Source organism: Pseudophryne corroboree, chromosome 6, assembly GCF_028390025.1.
Source record: "Pseudophryne corroboree isolate aPseCor3 chromosome 6, aPseCor3.hap2, whole genome shotgun sequence".
In the NCBI taxonomy this organism is placed as follows: Eukaryota; Metazoa; Chordata; class Amphibia; order Anura; family Myobatrachidae; genus Pseudophryne; species Pseudophryne corroboree.
In genome coordinates this window covers 38891110-38896109 of record NC_086449.1, presented here as the reverse complement: position 1 = coordinate 38896109, position 5000 = coordinate 38891110, and the positions used below count along the sequence as shown (strand labels likewise).

General features: G+C 33.1%; 8 non-coding genes across 8 annotated transcripts in view; all 8 read right to left on the bottom strand.

The window, feature by feature from the left end:
- TRNAW-CCA (transfer RNA tryptophan (anticodon CCA)) overlaps positions 1-29 on the bottom strand; it is a 72-nt gene extending 43 nt beyond the window's left edge. Inside the window, exon 1 of the tRNA in view lies at positions 1-29. This exon is cut by the window's left edge and continues 43 nt beyond it. This is a non-coding gene — a tRNA (tRNA-Trp).
- Positions 30-602: 573 nt separating this feature from the next.
- TRNAW-CCA (transfer RNA tryptophan (anticodon CCA)) lies at positions 603-674 on the bottom strand. The gene has a single exon. It is a non-coding gene; the product is annotated as a tRNA-Trp (tRNA).
- Positions 675-1247: 573 nt separating this feature from the next.
- Positions 1248-1319, bottom strand: TRNAW-CCA (transfer RNA tryptophan (anticodon CCA)). The gene has a single exon. It is a non-coding gene; the product is annotated as a tRNA-Trp (tRNA).
- Positions 1320-1891: 572 nt separating this feature from the next.
- TRNAW-CCA (transfer RNA tryptophan (anticodon CCA)) lies at positions 1892-1963 on the bottom strand. Its single transcript has one exon. It is a non-coding gene; the product is annotated as a tRNA-Trp (tRNA).
- A 573-nt stretch (positions 1964-2536) lies between these two features.
- TRNAW-CCA (transfer RNA tryptophan (anticodon CCA)) lies at positions 2537-2608 on the bottom strand. Its single transcript has one exon. It is a non-coding gene; the product is annotated as a tRNA-Trp (tRNA).
- A 575-nt stretch (positions 2609-3183) lies between these two features.
- On the bottom strand, positions 3184-3255 carry TRNAW-CCA (transfer RNA tryptophan (anticodon CCA)). Its single transcript has one exon. It is a non-coding gene; the product is annotated as a tRNA-Trp (tRNA).
- Positions 3256-3828: 573 nt separating this feature from the next.
- On the bottom strand, positions 3829-3900 carry TRNAW-CCA (transfer RNA tryptophan (anticodon CCA)). The gene has a single exon. It is a non-coding gene; the product is annotated as a tRNA-Trp (tRNA).
- Positions 3901-4465: 565 nt separating this feature from the next.
- On the bottom strand, positions 4466-4537 carry TRNAW-CCA (transfer RNA tryptophan (anticodon CCA)). Its single transcript has one exon. It is a non-coding gene; the product is annotated as a tRNA-Trp (tRNA).
- Between the last annotated feature and the right edge of the window lie 463 nt (positions 4538-5000).

Sequence of the window (5000 nt, the reverse complement as noted above, 5' to 3'; positions counted from 1 at the left end):
CAGACGCGCTACCGTTGCGCCACGAGGTCATTTATGAGCAATGGTTTGTTTACTGATTGCGGTGCTTTAGACGATAAATATACTTTCTGTAAAAACTGAATCAAGAATTTGGTTATTGATAAGCAAACAAGCCCACATCTTTGCTTCCATAACCAAAGAATATGAATGTTTGTCTTTCCTTAAATGTAGTCATTATTCTTAGCAAAATAAGTAAGCTGAAAGGAAAAATTGATCAAAAAAATCAAATTACTTCTAAATGTCTTACAAAATAAAGTAATTGTTGGTGTTAGCACTTATGTAAAATTTTGAAGTTGTAAGTGACCGGAATTGAAATGATGCAATATGAAACAAAACTTAATCATAAAGAAACCAAGAGTACAGAGTATGCTTCAATGTCAAGATATGGTGATGTCAAATTAACTGGGTATTTTTTGTATAAGTATTATGAGAAATGAGCAGAATGGGCATTTATTATGAAACTGTGCAGGTGATATAGTTATCCCTGTGAGCAAATATCACATTACAGAAGGTGGATGACAGACTTGGCAATTTGTTTCTTTTATGGTGTTTCATTTGGTAAATTTCATCTTCAAAATGGTAATTGACCCCGACGTGATTTGAACACGCAACCTTCTGATCTGGAGTCAGACGCGCTACCGTTGCGCCACGAGGTCATTTATGAGCAATGGTTTGTTTACTGATTGCGGTGCTTTAGACGATAAATATACTTTCTGTAAAAACTGAATCAAGAATTTGGTTATTGATAAGCAAACAAGCCCACATCTTTGCTTCCATAACCAAAGAATATGACTGTTTGTCTTTCCTTATATGTAGTCATTATTCTTAGCAAAATAAGTAAGCTGAAAGGAAAAATTGATCAAAAAAATTAAATTACTTCTAAATGTCTTACAAAATAAAGTAATTGTTGGTGTTAACACTTATGTAAAATTTTGAAGTTGTAAGTGACCGGAATTGAAATGATGCAATATGGAACAAAACTTAATCATAGAGAAACCAAGAGTACAGAGTATGCTTCAATGTCAAGATATGGTGATGTCAAATTAACTGGGTATTTTTTGTATAAGTATTATGAGAAATGAGCAGAATGGGCATTTATTATGAAACTGTGCAGGTGATATAGTTATCCCTGTGAGCAAATATCACATTACAGAAGGTGGATGACAGACTTGGCAATTTGTTTCTTTTATGGTGTTTCATTTGGTAAATTTCATCTTCAAAATGGTAATTGACCCCGACGTGATTTGAACACGCAACCTTCTGATCTGGAATCAGATGCGCTACCGTTGCGCCACGAGGTCATTTTTGAGCAATGGTTTGTTTACTGATTGCGGTGCTTTAGACGATAAATATACTTTCTGTAAAAACTGAATCAAGAATTTGGTTATTGATAAGCAAACAAGCCCACATCTTTGCTTCCATAACCAAAGAATATGACTGTTTGTCTTTCCTTATATGTAGTCATTATTCTTAGCAAAATAAGTAAGCTGAAAGGAAAAATTGATCAAAAAATCAAATTACTTCTAAATGTCTTACAAAATAAAGTAATTGTTGGTGTTAGCACTTATGTAAAATTTTGAAGTTGTAAGTGACCGGAATTGAAATGATGCAATATGAAACAAAACTTAATCATAAAGAAACCAAGAGTACAGAGTATGCTTCAATGTCAAGATATGGTGATGTCAAATTAACTGGGTATTTTTTGTATAAGTATTATGAGAAATGAGCAGAATGGGCATTTATTATGAAACTGTGCAGGTGATATAGTTATCCCTGTGAGCAAATATCACATTACAGAAGGTGGATGACAGACTTGGCAATTTGTTTCTTTTATGGTGTTTCATTTGGTAAATTTCATCTTCAAAATGGTAATTGACCCCGACGTGATTTGAACACGCAACCTTCTGATCTGGAGTCAGACGCGCTACCGTTGCGCCACGAGGTCATTTATGAGCAATGGTTTGTTTACTGATTGCGGTGCTTTAGACGATAAATATACTTTCTGTAAAAACTGAATCAAGAATTTGGTTATTGATAAGCAAACAAGCCCACATCTTTGCTTCCATAACCAAAGAATATGAATGTTTGTCTTTCCTTAAATGTAGTCATTATTCTTAGCAAAATAAGTAAGCTGAAAGGAAAAATTGATCAAAAAAATCAAATTACTTCTAAATGTCTTACAAAATAAAGTAATTGTTGGTGTTAGCACTTATGTAAAATTTTGAAGTTGTAAGTGACCGGAATTGAAATGATGCAATATGAAACAAAACTTAATCATAAAGAAACCAAGAGTACAGAGTATGCTTCAATGTCAAGATATGGTGATGTCAAATTAACTGGGTATTTTTTGTATAAGTATTATGAGAAATGAGCAGAATGGGCATTTATTATGAAACTGTGCAGGTGATATAGTTATCCCTGTGAGCAAATATCACATTACAGAAGGTGGATGACAGACTTGGCAATTTGTTTCTTTTATGGTGTTTCATTTGGTAAATTTCATCTTCAAAATGGTAATTGACCCCGACGTGATTTGAACACGCAACCTTCTGATCTGGAGTCAGACGCGCTACCGTTGCGCCACGAGGTCATTTATGAGCAATGGTTTGTTTACTGATTGCGGTGCTTTAGACGATAAATATACTTTCTGTAAAAACTGAATCAAGAATTTGGTTATTGATAAGCAAACAAGCCCACATCTTTGCTTCCATAACCAAAGAATATGACTGTTTGTCTTTCCTTAAATGTAAAGTCATTATTCTTAGCAAAATAAGTAAGCTGAAAGGAAAAATTGATAAAAAAAATTAAATTACTTCTAAATGTCTTACAAAATAAAGTAATTGTTGGTGTTAACACTTATGTAAAATTTTGAAGATGTAAGTTACCGGAATTGAAATGATGCAATATGAAACAAAACTTAATCATAAAGAAACCAAGAGTACAGAGTATGCTTCAATGTCAAGATATGGTGATGTCAAATTAACTGGGTATTTTTTGTATAAGTAGTATGAGAAATGAGCAGAATGGGCATTTATTATGAAACTGTGCAGGTGATATAGTTATCCCTGTGAGCAAATATCACATTACAGAAGGTGGATGACAGACTTGGCAATTTGTTTCTTTTATGGTGTTTCATTTGGTAAATTTCATCTTCAAAATGGTAATTGACCCCAACGTGATTTGAACACGCAACCTTCTGATCTGGAGTCAGACGCGCTACTGTTGCGCCACAAGGTCATTTATGAGCAATGGTTTGTTTACTGATTGCGGTGCTTTAGACGATAAATATACTTTCTGTAAAAACTGAATCAAGAATTTGGTTATTGATAAGCAAACAAGCCCACATCTTTGCTTCCATAACCAAAGAATATGACTATTTGTCTTTCCATAAATGTAGTCATTATTCTTAGCAAAATAAGTAAGCTGAAAGGAAAAATTGATCAAAAAAATCAAATTACTTCTAAATGTCTTACAAAATAAAGTAATTGTTGGTGTTAGCACTTATGTAAAATTTTGAAGATGTAAGTTACCGGAATTGAAATGATGCAATATGAAACAAAACTTAATCATAAAGAAACCAAGAGTACAGAGTATGCTTCAATGTCAAGATATGGTGATGTCCAATTAACTGGGTATTTTTTGTATAAGTATTATGAGAAATGAGCAGAATGGGCATTTATTATGAAACTGTGCAGGTGATATAGTTATCCCTGTGAGCAAATATCACATTACAGAAGGTGGATGACAGACTTGGCAATTTGTTTCTTTTATGGTGTTTCATTTGGTAAATTTCATCTTCAAAATGGTAATTGACCCCAACGTGATTTGAACACGCAACCTTCTGATCTGGAGTCAGACGCGCTACCGTTGCGCCACGAGGTCATTTATGAGCAATGGTTTGTTTACTGATTGCGGTGCTTTAGACGATAAATATACTTTCTGTAAAAACTGAATCAAGAATTTGGTTATTGATAAGCAAACAAGCCCACATCTTTGCTTCCATAACCAAAGAATATGACTGTTTGTCTTTTCCTTAAATGTAGTCATTATTCTTAGCAAAATAAGTAAGCTGAAAGGAAAAATTGATCAGAAAAATCAAATTACTTCTAAATGTCTTACAAAATAAAGTAATTGTTGGTGTTAGCACTTATGTAAAATTTTGAAGTTGTAAGTGACCGGAATTGAAATGATGCAATATGAAACAAAACTTAATCATAAAGAAACCAAGAGTACAGAGTATGCTTCAATGTCAAGATATGGTGATGTCCAATTAACTGGGTATTTTTTGTATAAGTATTATGAGAAATGAGCATTTATTATGAAACTGTGCAGGTGATATAGTTATACCTGTGAGCAAATATCACATTACAGAAGGTGGATGACAGACTTGGCAATTTGTTTCTTTTATGGTGTTTCATTTGGTAAATTTCATCTTCAAAATGGTAATTGACCCCAACGTGATTTGAACACGCAACCTTCTGATCTGGAGTCAGATGCGCTACCGTTGCGCCACGAGGTCATTTTTGAGCAATGGTTTGTTTACTGATTGCGGTGCTTTAGACGATAAATATACTTTCTGTAAAAACTGAATCAAGAATTTGGTTATTGATAAACAAACAAGCCCACATCTTTGCTTCCATAACCAAAGAATATGACTGTTTGTCTTTCCTTAAATGTAGTCATTATTCTTAGCAAAATAAGTAAGCTGAAAGGAAAAATTGATCAAAAAAATCAAATTACTTCTAAATGTCTTACAAAATAAAGTAATTGTTGGTGTTAGCACTTATGTAAAATTTTGAAGTTGTAAGTGACCGGTATTGAAATGATGCAATATGAAACAAAACTTAATCATAAAGAAACCAAGAGTACAGAGTATGCTTCAATGTCAAGATATGGTGATGTCCAATTAACTGGGTATTTTTTGTATAAGTATTATGAGAAATGAGCATTTATTATGAAACTGTGCAGGTGATATAGTTATA